The sequence below is a fragment of the Cupressus sempervirens genome, chromosome 11 (genome assembly GCF_028749045.1).
Source record: "Cupressus sempervirens isolate cs-2001-9-10 chromosome 11, ASM2874904v1, whole genome shotgun sequence".
In the NCBI taxonomy this organism is placed as follows: Eukaryota; Viridiplantae; Streptophyta; class Pinopsida; order Cupressales; family Cupressaceae; genus Cupressus; species Cupressus sempervirens.
In genome coordinates, this window is record NC_143128.1 from 240,079,602 (window position 1) to 240,103,494 (window position 23,893).

Below are 23,893 nucleotides of genomic sequence, written 5' to 3' on the forward strand. Positions count from 1 at the left end.
CAATATTAATGACAAGAATTTTGGTGCCCATCCATTTCATAATCTCTTGTCTTCCTCACTTTCCGGCAAGGCACTATTTCACTACCAATGAGATCCATTATTTTTCCAATCATGATATAGCAACCTCATGGATACAGATGAAATCTGGCACCAGGAAAAAATTACTAATCAATCATGATTACCATTTTCAATACTTCCAACACAGTAATAAAAATGCACATCCTCAATACCACTTGGGAGCTTTTATGGTCATTAGAATTTTCAAAAGCCATTGGCTTCTATATTTTCTATTAAGGCACTATGTCACTAACGGTGGGATGTGAATTTTTTTCAATAGCAACATGGTGACTCATCAAAAAAGCTGGATTCTGGTGATGCCATTTGCACTTCATTATTATTGGTTCCTTTTCAGTTCTAACATGGAACATGTGACTGAAAACTTTTGAAACAATGCACTTTTCGATTGTTGAGCCTCCATTTCATGACACCGCTAGTCAATTTTGCAGCAGTCGCTATATTGCTATGGTTAAAACACTTGCATCTTTACATGGTGATGATACGACTATCATAGATCTTGTAAAGATCAGATGGTGGGAAATAGGAGGAAAAAGGCACTTAGGGGCACAACATATTTAAATGGGACATGGAATATTTGAGATTTGAAAAGCTTTGCACCTAAATAAATTTAAAAGGAATGAAAGACTTAGGATTTGATAGATTTTTCAAAGGTTATTAAAATGCAAGGCCAAAGAATCAAAAACCCTAATCAGGAAAATAATGAATTCAATTTTAATTTTTAACCTAGGATTTGGAAAAACTTATTTTGTAAAAATCAAACCAACAGTGGCTATATCTGGGGATGATAGAACACCCGAGTCTATGCAAGAATATAGAATCTATGGTTGAGAAGACCACATACCTGACTTTCCTTAGAACCTGACAAACTTTAGAGAGCAACAATAATAGAGAAAAGACTATGTATAAGAAACTACATAAAGACCAAAGGATTTACAAATGTACAAAAATACCCTAGACTACTATTCATGGAAGAAACAAGTATTTTTTATATGAAAAATACCTCTTCAAGAACTGTCCATGAACTGGTAGTTCAAGAATGTTTTCTAACAGATATTTGAGAAAATAAGAGTCTTCTTCCCATGTATTTTCAATCAAATAAGGACCTAACCATATAGGATCAAACTTAGAATGTTTTCCTTTATCCTCAATTCTAGCATTCCACATGAGGACTAAATCTCCATCTTCAAATTTTCTGCCTACTATCCTTTTGTCATATAATGTCTTGACATGTAGTTAAAATTTTTGGTTCCTGAGAGATGCTTCTCTCCTAGTTTCTACTAATCCTACAAGTTCATCCATCCTTTCTTGCATATCATCAATGATATCCTCATCATACATTTGAATTATTTATACAAGCTTATTAGGTTATTCAGAGGCATCCTTGCCTAGATTCCATATACCATATCAAATGGGGCTACACCAACGACTTTCTTCACAGTCACCCTGTTAGCCCATATTGCTAGCTGCAATTTGGAATCACATGTCTTCTTGTTATCATCCAAAGTCCTCTTAATGACTTTTAACAAGCTTCCATTTGTGGATTTAGCTTGTTAATTTCCTTGTGGATGATAAGGAGAAGATGTTGACCTTGTAATTCCATATTTGTCACAAAATTTTATGAATTCCTTAGACCTAAGACACATTGCATTATCTATTACAATTCTCTTAGGACAACCAAATCTGGAAATAATTTTATTCAGTGAGGAATTGTTGACTACTTTACTAGTTGTATTTCTTTTAGGGACTACCTCCACCCACTTGGTGAAATAATCAGTAGCAACTAAAATCTAGGAATAGCTAGTGCTAGATTTAGGAGATATCTCACCTATGAAATCCATACCCCATTGTTGAAATGGTGCTTGAACCTCAACTAGCTTTAATGTAGTATAACCTAAAAAATTTAGTTTTCTAGCAAACCTTTGACAAGCATCACATTTCCTAACCATCATTTGAGCATCCTTAAAAAGGGATGGCCACCAAATTCTAGCTCTCGTCACCTTGTGTGCAGTAGTCTTTGCCATATAATGTCCTCCACAAACTCTAGCATGCATTTGATTCAAGATTTATTTTACCTTTTCTTGATCAACACATTTTAGTAACACTTCCTCAAAATTTCTCCGCCATAAACTATCCCTGACAATTATGTACCTGATGGCTTGTAACTTAGTACTCCTCTTCTCATTTTTAGTCAAATGGGAAGGGGCTTCCATGTGTTGTAAATAATGAATAACATTAGTATACCATTCATAGTGATGCATATCACATTTATTAGACCTTAAGTCACCTAACAAAGTATTTATCTGATTAGCATCCAAATTGGACTGAGCCATAAGCTTAGTTAATCCTTGACCTCTTACCATTTTTGTTATCTGTATTTCAATGTTACCTCTCACCTACCAAATAATATCTAAAAGCCTTAACAACCCTCACCAAACTATATGATTATTTCTCATTTATCTCATATTTCAGTTCAATAGGCTGTAATGACTTACTAAAAAATGCAATTGGCTATTCATATCCTTCATCATTCTTCTGCAACAAAACTACAACTATAGTGTGGATAGATACAAAAGAGAATATGTGCATTGGTTTTGTGTAATTTGGAGTCCTAAGGACTAGAGAATTCTTTATAGTAGTTTTAATATCTTAAAATGCCTGTGATGGTTCACTATCCTAGTTAATAGTATCTCCTTTCTTGAGCATTTTGGAAATGGGTCTGCTAATCTCAGCAAAATTGGTAAAAAATCTCCTTAGAAATTTAACTTGCCCAAAGAAATATTGTATTCCTTTCACACTCTTTTTCTTAGGGACCTTATCAATGATTGCTACTCTTTTAGGATCTATCTTTACTCCATCCTTTGATACTATATGTCCCAATAATTTTCCTTTAGTTACCCTAAATGTACACTTGTTAAGGTTTAATGATACTCCATATTCTAATGTTTTGATAAAAATCTTCTCCAGATGCCTACAGTGGTCTTTATCCTTCTTGGAATAAGTTGTAAGGTCATCTTGATATACAACCATGAAATTATTGATATACTCATGGAAAGCTACATCCATAGCCCTTTGAAAAGTGGCACAAGCATTAATCAATCCAAATGGCATTGTCACATACACATAAGTTCCCAAGGGAGTTGTAAATGTTTTTTTAAACTACTCTTCTTCTTTCACCAAAACTTCATCGTATCCTGAGAACCCATCCATCATGGACATAAGCTCAGACCTAGTTACTTGCTACAACATAGCTTCCATGTTTTGCAACCCATAATTATCATTTAGAGAAGAAATGTTCAAATTAATGAAATCCACACACAATTTTATATCTCCATTCTTTTTCCTAACAGGTACTAGATTTGAGACCCAAGTGGAATTTCTAAAAGGTTTAATTATCCCTCTATCCCTTAACTTCATCAATTCCTCTTGTATTTTAGGGGCTAGAGTGGGATTGGCTCATCTCTATTTTTGCCTAAACGGTTTTACATTATCCTTCAATGGTATAACATGTTGAAAAAGATCTTCCCTATAAGCCTTTAATTCATCATATGACCATGCAAAAACATGTTTGTATTTCCTCAGTAAGTCAATCAAAGACTTTCTAATTTTGGCTGACAAATTCTGACCAATATAAACTTTCTTAGGGGCCTTAGTGGTACCTAAATTTATCTCTTCTAGCTATTGAAGTTTACAATCTTTAGCCCCAGGCTTCACCCTATCTTGGTTATCATACATGTTCTCCAAAACAACCAAACCTTTAGGTACTTTATTAGTCTTTAATTGTATAACCTCTTGACCAAAGATTGTTTCCTTCCCATCTATGGTTTCAACAAAATCACTACAATCCATCTCTTGACCATAATATTTATTTTCATTCAACAATAAATTCACAATGTGAAAATTTGCATAGGTTAGGTCACATTGTAAACTACCTCCCATGGCAGCACTCCATTTCCTAGCATCCATACCTCTACATATTCCTTTCTTAGTGTCTACTTTCAACCTTAGGGCTTCCATTGCTTTGAAAGGCATGATGGTGTTAGAATATTTTGAATCTATCATGCAATATTTTAGGGTTTTTTCCTTTATAATGAGACTGAGAAAGAATGGGTCAATGTCTTCTATACATGCTATTGACAAATCATACAAGAACATTTGAGGAATTTTAGACATAAGACCACTATCTTTTACTACCAATGGGGTTTGTTGAGTGGCATTTTGTTCTACATTATTGTTATTATTCCCTATCCCTCCCAACCATTACAAGGCTTCACTCTTATGCTCTTCAATTCTAAATAGTTTAGATAAGGGTACTTTAATAGTAATTGGTGACAATATGGATATCATGTCAATGGGATCAAATATGGTGGGTTTCACAATCATACTTGGAGTAGGAAACTTCTTAGCAGCAAGAACTATTATCTATTTGATAGTATCAAATCTTGATCCCTTTTCTTACACAATTTCTTTTTCTATCTCATTTGTTTGGAATTGAACTTTCTTTCGAGGTTCCCACTTCTTGGTTTTCATATCTTTAATCTTAATTGTCTCTACATTAGCCTTCTTGTCTTCTTCCTTCATCTTGTGTGTATCACCATTTATAAATATAGCATAAGGCTTCCCAATATCATAGCTAACTATTTGGTTTCTCAAATTATAATTGCTATATACTTGGGAAATCATCTCTACAGTGATCCTATCAATTTCCTCTTTAGAAGGAATTCTCAAATTCACATGACCAAATTTAGAAGATGTAGCACATACTTGATCTTCATCACACCCTTCATTATTTGAGAACACTTGTTGATGGTGTAACTGATAGGAAATTTTATTATTTTCAAGATTACTTTCATTCTCTTCAAAATTAGAATCCACATAATCACTACACATGCTAACCATGTTACAACTTACATCATCATGGCTCTTTTCTTCTTCCTCCTCCTTGTTGTGTGCACTATGACCTAAAGAAAATTACTGAGCAACTATACAATACTTTAAAGAGTGAGGTGATTGACAAATGATACACCATGGCACATCATCATTCTAGGTTTGGCTAGGAATTGGCTTACCATCCTTCCACTGAGTGGTATAATGGTAGTTCTATATTATGGGTTGTCTATCGAAGTTTTTATTGTTCACTTGGGCTTTCTCACCAACATTTGGCTTATATGTATTGAAAGTAGTTGGGTTCATCTTTTTTAACAATTCCAATTCTTGACCTATTGTGGCTTCTTTAGTTTTCTTACCTAGAGGAGTTTTATCAACTTCTTTCTTATTGTTATTTTTTGGATTGAAGAAATTCGGATCATCTCTCCTACCTAGCTTGCCAAATACTTTCCTATTATTTTCAACATTCACTACAATCTTATAATCATCACTCAAAGTTTTAGGATCTTTATCCCTCGACTGGTAAGCCATCTTAATATCAAAAGCATTAAAATAGGTTGTAAGAAAAACATCCTCATTCAACCTCATAACTTATAATAATTTGTGCATACCCTTTTGGAATCTTACATTGAAATCAAAAGTAGACTCATTAGGGTTCTTCTTGATGTTATTGAATTCATTTAACATGAACCCAACATTAATATTGTCTCTGTATTGTTCTTTGAACAATTTCTCCAAATCACTCCATGGACTAATTTTGTCATTAGGTAACCTTTTGAACCAATCCCTTGCATCCTCAATTAGTGAATGAAAAAATAACTTCATCACTACATCCTCATGTTCAACTTCATAGTCATTTAGCATATCTATGAAAACTCTTAAGTACTCTACACGAGTAATAGCATTATTTCTAGAGAACTTGACAACTTTATCTCTTAAATCAAAAGATATGGGATGTGTAGCACCAAGGATACCCACAAATGAAATTTTTTTGTATTTTTCCATGTAGACAAAGGGGGCTTGAGTACTAATGATGGATGATGAAGTAGGGGTAGATTAAGATATTCCATCAGTTGGAATTACTAGACCACTAGCTAGTATAGAAGTTGTAGCTAAGGTAGACAAATTTGGCCATGAAGCCAATATAGAATTAGACTTTATGAATTGCATTTTCCTCATAGTTTCTATAGCTTGGGCTTCATTCTTAATCTTTTCAAGTTCTTTTGCAAGATCTTGTTTCTCTTTCCTAGCCTTTTCTAGATCTGGATCAAATTTTGACATTGGGGGTTTACAGATTTATTGGTTCAACTTTTCCTTTTCCTTTATCTATCTACTTGATAGTAGATTCTACCTAGTTATACTGGATAGGCTTGTAAGGTTGAACCTAGGAAATAACAGGTTCTTGTTTTTGGCTTAGGATTTTTTCTTGCTCTTGAACCTTGGCTCTCAAGCTATCTACATCACCAAAGACATCAGCATGAAGCATTGAAGTTCTTTCTTCTAACATTTTGTTTTGTTCTTTTAAGGTAGCCATTCTTCTAAGAAGATTATCTCTTTCGACAAGGGACTCTATGATGGCTTGCTCACTTTCCTTCTCTAGATGAGCATGTTTGGCCTCTTCCTTAGCAACCCATTTCTTCAAAACCCCTATCTCTGATCGTACTTCTTTAGGATCTAAAAATATGGCTTCTAAATCAGCAGGACCATCTAGGTCTATAAGATTTGTTTCCATGTATGGGACAACTCTAGGATTAAAAGGATCCCAAATGAACTTCTGAGTCCTAGCCTATGGTTCATCTCAGATATCAAATCTAGCCTAGGGGATGCATTTCCTACTAGTGACCTATCCTTGTCTTGACATGTTATTTCATTTGGTAATGGGGTACTAAATAGTCCTCCTAAAAGCCTTGTCATTTTTTATTCAGAGCTGGGTGAAGAGGACTCTCTCCCTACTAGTAGTTGGTATTGAGAATTGATTGACACATTACCTATTGGTTTCTAGGTGGGGTTTGGTTCTACCTTTTTCTTATTCAAGTTCTTCCTACCGCCTTGGGGTCATTTAGTAAACATCGATACATTAGGATTGGCTCTTCTGTAAGCTCTTGTGTTTTTTCTCATATGAGACATATTTGTTATTTATTAAATAAGCACTAGCTTCAAAAACTTGATTGAGTCACCACCCTATTCTAGGGAAAATATAACAATGAAAAGTACTTCTAACTTTAAGGAAAGGACACAAGACAATATGGAAATATCTAACATAAAAATGAACCAATTGATGAGATCATAAGACTACAACTCTTGCTTAACAGGTAAGACACTTGGAAGGGTTGTATACACTAGTGTACATCTGTGGCATTTGATTTTCATTTTCCCTTTTTAAATTCTCAAGGTTTGTCACTAAAACAAGTCCACTATGACCATGAGCCATACCAAAGGATCTGACAAACACATACACAACAAGACCAAAGAAACTGCAGTACTTTTTTACACTTGTGTTGGAAAACTCCCCAATAGAGTCACCATTTTGTTGGTGCTTTTCAATTATTTAATAACAAAGGCTCAATACCAAGATAATAATACTCCCAAATCTAAGGTTTAGCTATGTCCTATTAACAATTATGCTTGCATATTATCTGGAACCAACTTCAACAAAACCAAGATTGGCTTTCTACTCTTTAGGCTCTGCAAAACCAAGGTGGGTATACCTAAGGGATAATTCAGAATGAATGTTGTTGTATGAGAATTTTATTGGTTTCATTATGATTCTCATCTTATATCTCTAACATATATATATTTTATTCATTTCTTGTCAGTTTTAGATGATATGTATCCCTTATAAGAAGATTTGGTCACAATTCTTCTCAAATTTGCAAGTATTTCTAACCATAGCAGCTAACTAAAGCTAAAATGTTACATGCAAACAAGTGCTGACCAGCTTTGAAACTCTTGAAGTTGTAAAATAAAGGTGATTTTGATATTAGATTTGATGCTTATTCATGATCTACCTATTTGCAGACTGGATTAATTAAAATAGTGCCTATTCCATTGGGATTTAGATTCTACTCCAATTTATAGATCTAATTTTTTGCATTACAAGAAATATTATCAGCAATTCTTACTAGAATTCATTCTTATAGATATCCTTTCTACTACCATCACAATTCCACAAAATTCACTAAAGCCTTTACTTAATTCATTGAATTAATAGAAGTAATGAATTGACATACAACATAAGTGACTTGCATTCAATTGGAGAAGCTTTACTCACACAATATTAGAATAACTAGGTAATAACAAAGGAGACAAAATTCCACAAGAATAGATATGGGAATAGCTCAATTTTTTATTAATTTTCCTTGAAAATTGTATATAATTGTAGTAAATCTTAGAATGACTCTAAAAAGACACAAGGATCATATGATATCAATTTATTCTCAAAACAATTTATAGAGAAGATACATCATGAAGTTTGCTACCATAATTGGACTGAACTATACTCAATATAGACTCAAATTTTATTAGAAATTGGACCCTTTCTCTAGCCTTGGAATATCACTTATAAAGTTAGAGATGCTACAAGCTTCAGGTATAGAGAACTAATAGGTGTCCTTTTACAAACGATATTTACATTTCGCTAATAGCCACAAAAGGACAAAAAAATTATGTAACAGAAAAGTAATGTATCAAGTAACTCTTGGGTAGGCCCCTCTTCTATTGCATCTTCAAATGCTACAAATCCCATGGCTAGCCTTTATTCACTTTAAATCCTTGGCATATGTAGCTATCAAACTTGCCAGTGATGTGTTGGGCTTTGATTCTTGCAACTTCACCTCTACTCTAGCATTTCCACTCATATCATCATGTACTACCAAGGTGATAGTTATATTTGGTTTCATTTCTGCCACATCATACAACTGATCCACTATATCTTTCACATGAGATGACTACCCTTCTTTTTCTTTTTCTTTCCTAGGTGCTAGTGGAAGTGAATCGATGATCTGTACTTCATCTTCATGTGTTTCATCATTATTATATTCAACTTCTTCCAACTATTCATCAGAAGAAATATCTACCATCCACTTGTCATAAAGTATGTCATTTGGCCAATCAAATTGAAGAATATCATGTTACTTCTTGATAACATATTCATCCACTTTATCAATATCAGTAAAATCTTATTTCAAAGAATCAAATAATATTTGAGGTTTCACCATTTCTGCTATTGTGGTGGCCCACCATAAATGTCTTGATTTTCTTGCTTTCTTTGTGATCCTGCAACATATCACAAACAAAGGGGAAACTGCTTCACATTCTATTCAAGCTCAATAGAAATTCTTTCTAATTTCTTCTACTCGAAAAACTTAAAATCTTGTTCACATGAGATGAAAATGGCGAGATCTTCTACAATATACTCTATTTTATGCTCGCACATATAGCTTTCATTCCTCATTAATGAACTATGAGTGAAACAAAGTGGCATTACCTTCCCTTTTCAAATTTTCATTGTTGATCTCAAAAAATCCTACAATCTAGAAGTGAAAATAGGGATGACTCATCTTCCACTTGACATGTTGGTAGTCAAACCAATGAAAACTCTCCATCTATACTTTTCCTTCACTATCTACATTTCAAATTGGACCCACTAATTCTTGAGGACATGTGTCGCCTAGTAGCTATCTTGCTATACATAAAGTGTGGGCATGTTACCTATGTGATATAGTGACTACCATCGATTTCATCTTGATCTAATGGTAGAAATTTTAGTGCAATTTTTAATATCAAAGTGGTGGGTCCCTCCATTTACCTTGTTCACTATGTTGCTATACATAAAACTTGAGCAACTTCCCATGATACAAAGTGATGATCATTGATTCCATCTTGATCGAGTAGAGGATGTTTGATGCATCACTTAGTATAAATGTGGTGCGTTTCATACTTGTTTTCCTTGTTTGCTATGTCACTATCCTTAAAGCTCAAGCAACTCTTCATAGCGATAGAGCAGCAACCATTGATCTGCATTTACTCTGAAGTTGAGGAAGCTACATTACATTCACATGACTGTGGTGAGTCCCTTGGTCACCATGTCAGATGGGGTAAATAGTGCACAACTTCTCATAGTGACTTGGCGACAATCGTTGATCTAATCTAGATCCAATGATTACAATCTTTCATCTAACTTCTGACTTAGGTGTAGGTCCCTATTACTGATGATGTGGAAACATCTTTTCAAGTTGGCATATAAATCAATATTTTAATCCTAACTACATCACCATATGATTTAGGTCCCACCAAATGCATGTTATTAGGCTAGGTGCTATAACACTAATAGTGAAGTGCAAAGATTTTCCTATCATGGCATAGCAACCTCCAATATTCTTAAAATTTTAGGTGCATACATGTTTCCAATAGGATGCCACTATGTCCATGAGATGACGTAGTTTGTTTTTGACGAAGCACTCCTTGGGACCCACCTTTTGGAACTGTTATCGCATTCTTATTTTTCATCAAGGCACTATGTCGCTAATGGTGTAAGTCTTTAACTTTCTGACCATGACATAGTGACCTCTTTAAAGCTTTAGAGATTCTGGGGCCAAGAAATTTTTTTTAAGTTCCACCATCATTACTACACTTAATGCTTCTAACAAAGAAACAAAGTCACATGACTAATATTAATGACAAAAATTTTAGTGCTCGTCAATTTCATAATCTCCTATCTTCCTCACTTTTTGGCAAGGCACAATCTTGCTACTGGGAAGATCCATTATTTTTCTAGTTGCAACATAGTGACCTCATAGATACAAATGAAATCTGGCACAGGAAAAAACTTGCTAATCAATCATCATTACCATAATTATTACTTCTAACACAGTAATAAAAATGCATGCCTTCAGTGCCACCTGGGAGCTTTTATGGTCACTAGAATTTTCAAAAGCCACCATCTTCTATATTTTTTGTTAAGGCACTATGTTACTAATGGTGGGATGTGAAATTTTTCTGATAGCAACATAATGACTCATCAAAAAAGCTAGATTCTAGTGATGCCATTTGTACTTCATTATTCTTGGTTCCTTTTCAGTTCTAACATGAAAGACATGACTAAAAACTTATGAAACAATGCACTTTCTAGTCATTGTGCCTTCATTTCATGACATCGCTAGTCAATTTCATAGTAGTCACTATGTCGCTATGGTTAAAACACTTGTATCTTCACATGGTGATGATGCAACTACTGTAGATCTTGTAAAGATGAGATGGTAGTTAACAAGAGCGAAAAGGCACTTGGGGGTACAAAATATTCAAATAGGACATGGAATATTCAAGATTTGCAAAGCTTTGCACCTAAATAAATTTAAAAGGAATGCAAGACTTAGGGTTTGATAAATTTTTCAAAAGTTATTAAAATGCAAGGCCAAAGAATCAAAAACCCTAATCAGGAGAATAATGAATTCAATTCTAATTTTTAACCTAGGATTTGTCAAAAACTTATTTTCTAAAAATTAGACCAACAACCTCATCTTCAATTTCAGAGTCCAATCTACTTGGTTGCTCTATTTTCAATGCTTTACATTTCTCCTCAAAATTTCCTATGTTTTTTCTCCACAAAAAACTATGCAAAAGATCTAGATTTAACAAAATTCTCATCATCCATAAATTTTTGTGAAGCTTGAGCTATTATTGGGTCAATTTCCTTATCTTGTGTTGGTGTTTTAAAATGCACTAAAACTACTAAGCGACAAAATGCTTAATACCAGAATGAGAGTACATACACAATCTCAAGACTAGCCAATTCTTATTAAAAATTGTGTATGCAAAGTATTTGGACCCAACTTCAAAAAAACCATAGATGGTTTTCTACTCTTTTGGCTCTGCAAAACCAGGGTGGGTATACCCAGGGATGATTCAAAACTGGAACAACTATATGAGGATTATTCTTAGTTTCATTCTGATTCTCATTTCAAAAATGCTCAAACATATACATAATTCTTTACTAACTTCACAAACACATCCCATAAAATAGATATGGCCAAGAATTCTTCTATAGATCTACAGATGTTCTTAACAATAGTGGCTAACTGAAGCTAAAACATTCCATGCAGACAAGTATTGGCCAGCCTTTGAAGATCTACAAGAACTAAAAGTAAAATTTGATTTAATGTTGCATCTTGATAACCATTTATGATATATTTCTCCTTCAGCTGAATAAATTTGATTAGTGCCTAATCCATTGGGGTTCAGAGTCTATAGCAAGTTCTTAGATCTAGTTTGTTGCCTTACAACAAATTCTATCAGCAATTCTTATAAGAATCCATCATTCAGAATCCTTTCCATTACTAAAGAAACCTTATCACATTCATCAAAGCTTTTATTTAATCCATTGAATTAACAACAGTGATAAACAGATATACAACCTAACTAGATTGCATTCAATTGCACAAACTTTTACTTATACAATATCAAGACAACCAAGTAATTGGAAGGAGACAAGATTCAGAGAAGAATAATATGGGGACAATTCACAATTTGTATTCATCTTCTTTGAAAATGGTATATCATTTACAATAGACTCAGAATGACCTTCAGAAAGAAACATAGCTCATTCTATAATCATGTATTCTTAGAGAGTTGATAGAGAAAATACATTATAAACTTACTTTCAAAATTTGGACCAAAAATAGACTAAGCATATTACTTAGAAAAATAGAATTCGGACCATTCTTTAGCCTTGGGATCTCACTTGAATAGTGTGAGATGCAACAAGCTTCAGGCTAAAGACAAATGGCAGGTGTCCTTTAAAAGATACTTACATATACTTGTGACAAGATGACAAAAATGCGAGTAATAGAAAAAGTTTTACATCAGACATTCCTTTTGTTGGCCCTTTTGTTACACGCTCATGTGTTGCTAAGTTGGTTACTATTCTGATCTTTCTTCGTATGCAGCAGCCAAATTAACCAATGATAAAGTTTTTTCTAATGATGGCATGTCAACCTCCACCTATGGGCTTTCACCATCTTTATCCTATATGGGGGAAAAAACTTCTACCTTTTCCCTTTCTTTAGTTGTAACGGCATCCTATGGTCCCAGGTCTGTAACTGAAGGTAACAGATTATCCTTGTCTTCTTCTTTCAGTTGGGTATGAGTAGTGACATGGTCAATAATTCGGATCTCCTCACCTTGCATTTCATCACTATCATCTTCATCTTCATCAAACTGTTCAATGGGAGCCATATCTGCCATCCATTTGTCAAATAATGTATCATCTAGCCAATTGAACTGTGAAATATCCCTCTATCTTTTTAGCACATACTCAACATCCTTATTAATGGTAACAAAATCTTGCTTTAAAGAATCAAAGAATATTTGGGCTTTCACCATTTCTTCTGTTGTGGTGGCCCACCATGCATGCCCTGATTCATTAATGACTTGATTCATTCTTAAACAGAATAAATCATTAAATTCCTTTGCCCATTCATCTTTGCCTTTCAAATTATTCGTCTAGGGCATGAGGAAACAAAATGAATTTCTGGCTCTTATATTTCTCAAAGTAGCCTACTACTACTTTTTGTAAATGAACCCTTTTATTATTAAAATTAGTAACATCAAAAAAAATATCAAATGTTTTTTCAATTTGATCAAAAGAATTATCTATGACAGAGAAACACAAAAGTGTTATTTCTTTCTCCCTTGTCACCCATTTATTCAAAATAGGCATTAGAGCCACATCATTAGATTTCAAATCCTCCTAGATACTAATCACCCTGGCCAATTGATCATAAATTAGAGGTCATTCAATCTTGTCCCCCAAATATGTGAGAGCTTTTCTCAATTTATCTTCATATTTGGATTCCAATTCTACGTGTAAAGCCCACAGTTTGCCTTTTTCTTCTTCAAAATCCTCAGTAGTGTAGTATTGTGGCCTTTGGGGTGTATTTGGTATTTCTATGAGAGGGGTGGATTTAAAAGGTTCAACTGGGGGGCGAGGGTATGTTATTTTAGCCTAGTGGTTTTTCCCAATAGCTAGTTCTCAAGCTCAATTCTCTTTTTTACTTCTTTATTGTAGGCATCCACCACTATTTCATACTTGCTCTGTAGGTCAATCACTTCCTTTTCTTCCTTTTCTGTAGTGGCCAAGGAAAATTTAGAATAGTCCACATTCATGTGGGTTGCCTATACATGTGAAGTATCAACGACTCTCCTCACAATGATACTCCCTGTTAGTCCTAAATCATCAGGATGTGATGGAGTAGTCCTGGATCCTCTTCTTAATGACCACATAACAAGAGCAACTTGGTCATTACTGAATGTTGTTCCCAAGAATTCATCTTTATCTGGATCTTATAATCCCAAATTATTTGACACAGAATTAAAAATTAAGGCATCAGCAATGTCCCAATTTGGCAATAATAAAATATTTGCATCTTTCACCATCTGTCTACCCTCTTCAAGGGTTATATTCTAGAATTCTTGCATCATTCATTCCTTTATTTGACTCTGAATAGATGCTTCATCCATTTTTGGATGCTCTACTTTCATAGTCCTACATCTTTCCTCAAAAATGTGCATGTTTTCCCTCCACGCAAACTGATGGAAAGCCCTAGATTTTACAAAACTATTATCAAACAAAAATGGCTAACTAGCTTGTTTCAAAATAGGGTCTAATTCCCTTCCCCTAAAATCTGCTACAGTTAGATCAAAACTAAGTACAGGAGGCTCCTGGGGGTTCCCTTCATTAATTTCAGCTTGGGTAACAAAAACTCCTCCTTGTGATCCCATTTGCTCAATTTTCTCATTGGTGAGCTGTTCCTCCTCAATTCTCATAGGATTTTGGGAGGGTGAGTAGCTTTCATCATGTGATTCCTCTTCCCTTATTATTTTTCTTATTTTGGGAGAGGGTTCAAGGAGTCTTTCTTCAAAAATAGTACTAGTAGATTAAATTATCTGCTTTCCTTTGTTTACAGTGGGCATCTGATCCCAAATGAAAGTATATCCTATCCTCTTTTGCACAACCAGTAGACCTGCCCCTATGTTAGGGGTGAAACCCAATTTCCTCATTACTTTCCTAGCTTTATTTATAAAAGAATCAATAAAATGTTGTTTCTTCTCATTCATTACCTCCATTATTTCGAGGAATGTACTCATAAGCTTATTTATTCTATCTGCATTAGTTGCAGCATTACTAAGAGGACTGTAATCCTTGTCAAAACAATTAATAAACTCCAAAACTTTTGAATAGACTCTCCATTTCTCTTTCTTAGTTTCTTTCTCTTGGAGAGAATATTCATTCCTTATTACATCTTCAGGGAAATAGAATTCATGCTGAATTGGACGAAGCTTGGTCCTATGTCTAAGAGTAGAATTAAAGAAAACTTTTGCATCACAAAAATGAGAGTGAGATACTGCCATGTTATACTGATCCAAAAATTTGTAGAGGAAAATCCACCCTTCCTTAGTTATTAAAAACTGGTAAGCTACAATGCAAGTAGGAAAAATTGATCCTATTCCCCTTTTGTGCAAAAAGGTTTCCTCTACTCCTCCTAGCTGCCATAAAAATTCAGCTACTCCTACCTTTAAAGGAACCTAATAGGGTAGTACATGGGGTGTCCCTTTAAATCCATAAACTCTAATGATAGTTGAGATCAGATATGGGATGATATCTCCCCAATTATGTGAAACTTTTAGACTATGGGGTCTGTCCATAGGCCTAACAAGGTGCATTAGTGCCTTAGGAATTCTGGGATTGTCACTCAATATGAGGCACCTTAGTTTGGAAGCAAAGTGCCTATGAAATCTAACAAAACTAGCATTTTCTGCTTCCCCAGTCATTTCTACACTCCATAATTGAACTGGTAGTGCTTTCCCCTCTTGTTCCCTATTTAAAACCATTTCTTTACTGAAATATGTAACCCCTTTAAATAGAAACATATGCATCAATAGGAAGTACTGACCCCAAACCTTCTCCACCTTGCCCTTTGCAACCCCAACCAATCCACTATGAATCTCATTAGCCAAGTAAGATGCAAAATCAAAAATTATTTCTACACCAAAAGAGGAGATTTGGGTGATCATATACATGAAGCTCACAGTAATAAAATCTTCTTCACCCTCTTCGAAGACTCTGCACAGGGTCTTGTATATCTCTACTGCCCTGGCATTAAAGCATGATTTCTTGAAAGGTTCTTTAGAAGATGACGTTATTGCTGGTAGGTTTCCAATTCTACCTATTGTGGCCTTCAGTGCACCTTTTCTAACTACATCCCTTTTTGACATATATTCTTTTTCTAATTCTATCAAATCAATGGGCACATGATACCTAGTGAGAGGTCCGAAACTGAAAACTTCCCTAATCTCTTCTGGACTGATGGTAATTAAAACTTCACCATCTATTCTTCTCACTACCCTAGTGGCTTGATCATATCTCCTTGCCACAGGCTCAAGAAGATCATAATCCATAAACACACTAGGAACAACTAGCTTTCCCAGATCAAAATTCCATATATTGGCATGTGGGGCATATAATTTCCTTTCTGCAAACCTTTTTTTGAACAAACTCAAACCAGTTTGAGAAGTTTGAGCATCCTGGACCCAGTTACCCTTATCATACAATCCATCAACTATCCTTAGCCTAGGGTTCAATGAAGTTAACCTTTTAACTTGCAGTGTCTCTACAGTAGACTCAGGGAGCAACTCAAGCAAGTCATCATGCACATTTCTATCCAAATAGTTTATTTGACCTGAAAATCCCTTCTTCGAAGGCATCTTGGATTATTTTTTATAGAACTAAAAAGCCTAAAAAGATTATGGTAGTACTACTTACTTGAATTCTATCTTTGTTTTCCTCTATATTTCTGCAAGCTTTTCGCGAACAAATAATTTCACAAATTCTACTAAAATTCAGCATGCTTTCCTTCAGTAATTGCTTCTGCTCAGGAAAGGCTCAGAATCTTTGCTCACATAAGGTGAAACTGATGAAATCTTCTATGTTATACTCTATTTTTGTCATGCGTGATGCTTTCATGTCTAATTAATACAAAGAGTGGCACCACATTCTGCGTTTAAAGCTGCATCTTCGATCTTCAAAAATCCTATGATCATGTGATATAGAGAAAACAACTGGGCATTGCACTTGACATGTTGATCAATTTATCCAATGAAAATTTACCACATACATAACTCTTTCCTTGATGGCACTTAGTCCAGACCTACTGGCAACTGAGGACACGTGTCAGCAAGTTGCTACTTCGTTATGCATAAAGAATGAGCACCTTGCCATAGTGAAGTAGTAACAACCATTGATATGATCTTAATTCAGCAGATGATATGTTACTGGGCTTGCTCAAAAAGATGACGGTGGGCCCTTATTCGCTATGTTGCTATACCTATCCCCCTAGAAACTCTTTATAGCGAGAAGATGATGGCCATTGATAAGAGACCGAATCAAAGGTGGGGAAGCTGCACGAAGTTTCTTGATAAATGGTGGGCCTTATACTCGCTACATCACATAGCTTAAACAACATGCAACTTTCCAATGTGAGATAGTGAGGACTGTTGATTCTGTTCTAATCTGATGCTCAGGATCTCTTGCACATTTGATCAATAGGGCATTGATGAAGTATGGAATTCTACATAGTTGGCACCCTTTAAGATCTTACTTTAGTCCTATTCATCATCCCATGTTACTAAAGGTCCCACCAGCTCTTGATTTCACAGGGCCTCGCTACTTTGCTAACGGCGAGATGTCAAATTTTTTTGATAATGAGGTAGTGAACTCTGGCAACTTTAATAGATTTTGGCACCATGAAATGCAAGGGTCCATTAGATTACTATTGCTGCTATTCATTGCTTCTGACAATGACAATTATTACTTATCATGCCACCAGGATTAGTCATGGTACTAATGCATTTCAATGTTACCGACTCTTCAATTTCACGGGCCCTCGCTACTTCACTAAGGGTGAGATGTCAAATTTTTTCGATACTGGGGTAGATAAACATCAGAAAAATCATCATTCCGGCACTGACTTCAAACTGCTTCTATTGGGGTCCCCATTCCTATTTTGACGATACTTGAAATGTGTACTTGACTAATAAATCAGCCAGAAAACAAAGCTCTAACCACTGTGTCTTCATTTTGCGGTCCCATTTTATAAACTTTTTAGCACTTGCTACCTCACCATACATAAAGAGTGCCCATGTTTGCATAGCGAGGTAACGAAAATGGTGGATCTACTTAGATCAGATGATTGGGGAATATGAGAGGAAAGGTATCTCAGGGGCACGAAAGATAAAAAGACAACAAAATATTTGCCCTATTTGAAAATTCAAATATCTCATGCTTGAAAATTTTTGAATAGAAAGAAATGTAGGGTTTTCACAAAAAAATTTCAAATGCTAGCAAATGGATGAATTATCTAGAAACCCTATTATCCACTAGAATGAAGAATCTGACTTTTCTACAATTGGACAAAAGTCTTCTATCAAACAAAAAGTCAGACCAACAGTGGCTCTATCTAGGGATGATAGACTACTTGAGTCTATGCAAGATTTTAGAATCTATGGGAGAGCAGACCGCATACTTCGTAAAAAAGACAACTTCTTTAGAGAGCACTGAGCAACACACAGAAACAAGGAACAAGACTACACAGGGATATTTACAAGGACATACAGAATATACAAAATGTACAAAACAACAAGAAACCCTAAAACTACTATTCATGAAGAAAAATAAGTATTTTTCAAGAAAAATACCTCTTCAAGAATTGTTCATGAACTAGACATTCAAGAATACTGTCAAATACATCTTTGAGTATATAAGAATCTTCACCCCAAGTAGTTTCAATCAAATAAGGGCCTAACTAGATAGGATCAAACTTGCCATGTTTCCCTTTATCTTCAATTATGGCATTCCACATTAAGACTAGATCTCCATCTTCAAACTTTCTACTTACAGTTCTTTTATCATAGAGTGTCTTGACTTGCAATTGCAACTTTTGGTTCTTTAGAGATGCTTCTCTTCTGGTTTCTGTCAGTCCTACCAATTCATCCATTCGTTCTTGCATTTCATTTATAGTATCTTCATCATACAACTAAATGTAATTGTAGAGTCCCATCAAGTTGTTCTGAGGCATTCTAGCTTGAATTCCATACACTAAATCAAATGGAGCTACACCAATTACTTTCTTTACAATTACTCTGTCAGCCCATATTGCCAACTATAACTTGGAATCCCATGCCTTTTTATTATCATCCAAGGTTCTCTTAATGACCTTCAACAGGCTCTTATTTGTGGACTCAGCTTTTTCATTCCCTTGTGGATGATATGGACTAGATGATGACTTTGTCATTCCATATTTATCACAAAATTTGATGAATTCCTCAGACCTGAAGCACATAGCATTACCTGTTACAATTTTCTATGGATAGCCAAAACTAGAAATAATATTATTTAGTAGAAAATTATTGACCACTTTACTTGTTGCATTTCTTATGGGGATAGCCTCTACCCATTTTGTAAAGTAGTCAGTAGCAACCAGAATTCAAGAATAGCTAGTGCTAGACTTGGGGAAAATCTCTCCTATGAAATCCAGACCCCATTGTTGAAAAGGAGCTTGAATCTCCACTAGCTTCAATGGGGTATTTCTTGAGAACTTTAGCTTTCCAGCAAACCTCTGACAAGGATCACATTTCCTAACCATAACTTGAGCATCCTTGAAAAGGGAAGGCCACCAAAATTCAGCCCTCATTATCTTATGTGCAGTAGTTTTGGCCATATAGTGTCCCCCACACACTCCAGCATGCATTTCTTTCAAGACCTCTTTTTCCTTTTCCTTATCAACACATTTCAATAATAGTCCCTCAATTTCTCCACCATAGGTTTCTTTGGACAATTACATACCTGATGGCTTGCAATTTAGTATTCCTCTTTTCATTTTTAGGAAAATGGGGAGGAGCTTTGATGTGTTGCAAGTAATATATGACATTTGTGTACTAATCACACTGGTCCATGTCACATAAGTCAGCTCTGAGATCATCATTTACCAGATTAGCTTCAGCCATGAGTTTGGCCAAACCTTGACCCCTTACTAACTTTGTCATCTATATATCAATGTTGAATTCCTAGATTCTATTGATCCATCTACATCTCCTACCTGATACTTCTTGTTGAGAAAACATATCCTTGACTGCAGCACTAGGTACAAAAGTGATGACAATAGCACCTACCAGGTAACATCTGAAAGCTTTTACAACCTTTACTAAATCATATGCTTGCTTTTCATTTATTTCATACTTAAGTTCAACAGGCTGTAGTGACTTACTGAAAAAGGCAATAGGCTGCTCATATCCTTCTTGATTTTTCTGCAATAAGACTGCAGCCACAGTGTGGAAGGATGCAAAAGAAAAAATATGCATGGGTTTTGAATAATCTAGGGTTCTCAATACTGGAGCATTTTTTATTGCAATTTTAATATCCTAGAATGGTTGTGAAGGCTCACCATTGCAATCTATAGTGACTCCCTTTTTGAGCATCTTCGAGATAGGTCTACTGATCTCAGCAAAATTTGTAACAAATCTTCTAAGAAAATTAACTTGGCCAAAGAAATATTGAATTCCTTTTACATTTTTTGGCTTGGGGACTTTTTCAATAGTTTCTACTCTCTCAGGGTCTATTTTCACCCCATCCTTAGACACTATATGTCCTAGTAGTTTTCCTTCTGTGACCCCGAATGTGCATTTCTTTGGGTTTAAAGATACTCCATATTCCAAAGCTTTGATAAATATTTTTTCCAAATGTTTGCAGTGATCTTCAACCTTATTAGAATATGATGTAAGATCATCCTAGTACGCAACCATAAATTTATCAATATAATCATGAAATGCTACATCCATGGCTCTTTGGAAGGTAGCTCCTACATTAATTAGGCCAAAAGGCATCCTCACATATACATATGTTCTCCATGGGGTTGTGAAGGTTGTCTTGAACTTTTCACTTTCCTTTACTAGAACTTGATTATATCCAGAGAAACCATCCATCATTGACATTAATTCAGAGCCAGTCACTTGCTACAACATGGCTTCCATATTTGGTAGCCCATAACTGTCTTTCAAAGATGCAATTTTTAAATTTCTAAAATCCACGCATAGCCTAATATCTCCATTCTTCTTCCTGATAGGAACCAAGTTTGAAACCCAGGTGGAATGCCTGATTGGTTTGATTATCCTGCCATCCCTTAGTTTCATTAGCTCCTCTTGCATTTTTGGGGCCAGGGTAGGATTCACCGGTCTTTGTTTTTGCCTGAAAGGTTTTACATTGTATTTTAATGGTATAACATGCTAGAACATATCCTCCCTATAAGCCTTAAGGTCATCATATGACCAAGAAAAAACATGTCTTTATTTTCTAAGTAGGTCAATCAATGTTTTCCTAATTTTAACAGGCAGATTTATGCCAATATAAACCCTTTTGGGAACTTCATTAGTACCCAAGTTTATCTCTTCTAACTCCTAAGGCTTGGGGTCATTAACTCCTGATTTTACTCTATTCTGGTTATCAAAAATATTTTCCAAGACTACTAACCCCTTCGGCACCTTATTTTTTTTCAATTGCATAATCTCTTGACCAAAAATGGTTTCCTTTCCATTTATGGTTTCAATCAGTCCACTGCAATCCATTTCCTGACCGTGGTACTTGTCTTCATTTAACAAAAAATTTGTAATATCTTTGTCATCTTCAAAGACTTTCCAATTTTCAATGTTATCATGTATGGAAGGTCTATTTTGCACCTCAATCTAAGAGATTCTTGCAAATGATATCTCTTTTGGCTTGATTGCTACATTTGCTAACAGATCAACCATCTTATTTTGAGTCCTATCTCTCCATGAGATCCCAAATGCATCAAAGAATTCTATCTGATCCCAAATTGCATTTTTATATTGTTTCAATCTCTTATTCTTAGATGAGTAGGTTCCTTTGATATGAGAGATAATTAGTTCATAATCCCCTATCACACATAATTTCTTAATTCTATGATGTATGGCAACTTTGATTCCTAGCAGCAATGCTTCATATTCTGCAATATTATTAGTGCAGGAAAACTTCAAAGTGAATGAATACCTAAAAGTGTTATTTTAGGAGACACAAAAACTACACCTACCCTTGCACCCTCTTTAGAACTAGCCCCATCAAAGAACATTGTCCATAATTTTGGTGAGTTCATGCAACATTCAACTTCATGTTCAATGATAGCAGGTAAATTTTCAACTTCCTAAATAATTAATTCAGCCCTGAAAGCATTAATCCCAGTATCTAGGAAACAAGTGGTATCTTTGTCAATTTCTTCTCCTAAAATGTGGTTAACCCTTGGCTCCCTATTTACCCTGACAGCTTTGTCCCCTATATGAAAAGTGGCATAAGTGAGATCACATTGTAGGCTTCCTCCCATGGAAACACTCCATTTCCTAGAGAGTAACATTCCATAGTGTGGAGGTATATCTACCACAAGGACAGACATGGTTAATTCTACTTCAGGATATGCAGCCAGTTTGAATGGTAAGGCATTTATGGTACCTATGACTAAGACTTCCCTAGCATCCATCCCTCTACATCTACCCTACTTGGTATCCACCTTCAAACCTAAGGCTTCCATTACTTTGAAAGGCATTATAGTGTTGGAAGCTCTTGAGTGTATCACGCAATTTTTTAAGGTCTTCCCTTTTATGATTAGATTGAGGAAAAAAGGATTAATATCTTCTATAAATGCCACTGAGGAATCATTTAGAAACATTTGAGGAATCTAGGATATGATACCACTATCCTTCCTATTCCACCCAACCATGATAAAGCCTTGTTCTTATGCTCTTCAATTCTAAACAGTTCAGACAAGGGCACTTTTACAGTAATTTGAGACAACATAGATATCATATCAATAGGTTCAACAACAGTGGGTTTTACAAGAGTAGCTGGAGTTGGAATCTTTTAAGCAGCAGGCACTACATTTTGCTTGATAACATCAAGTTCTGATTTCTTTGGTTGCATAACTAGTTTTTTTGCTTCACTTATCTAAAATTGAACCTTCTTCTTTGGTTCCCATTTATTACCCTTATTTTCCTTGATGTTAGGCATATCTACATTGACATTCTTGTTTTGATCATTCATCTTTTGAGTGATATCTTTGATGAATACACTGGATGGCTTTCCTGCATCATTATTTATTGCTCTATTTCTCAAATTGTAGTTACTATGGACTTGTGAAATCATTTCTATTGTAATTCTGTCAATCTCCTCTTTAGAGGGCATTCTTAAGCTTGTGAGACCTACATCAAAAAATTTACTGCATACCTTATCTGTATCATACCCTTCATCATCTGAAAGCACTTGCTGATGATGTAAATGATAAGTAATTGTCTAGCTAGTAATATCATTTTTCAGGGTCTTCTGAATTAGAATCTATCAAATCATCACACATACTTACCATATTGCAACTTATATCATCATGGCTTTTCTCTTCAGTTTCTTCTTGAGGTTGCACTCCTTGACCTTGAGCAAATGACTAAGCAACAACACAATAATCAGCAGAATGAGGTGATTGACATATAATGCACCATGGTACAGCATCATTCATATTTATAGTGTTCCTTTGTAGGGGATCTGGAGTACCCTTACCCTTCACATTGTGGGTCTGGTTGGGAACTGGCTTACCGTCTTTCCATTGAGTGGTGTAAGGGTAATTTTGCATTCTAGGCTGCCTATTGAAACTATTTTTATTCATAGGGGGTCTTTCAGCAACATTTGGCTTATTAAAATTAGTGGGATTCATCTTCTTGAGCAATTCTAAAACCTGGCCTATAGTAGGTTCTTCTAGCTTTTTTCTTATAGGAGTTTTGTCACCCTCCCTTTTATTATTGTTCTTAGGATTAAAAAGCTTTGGACCAT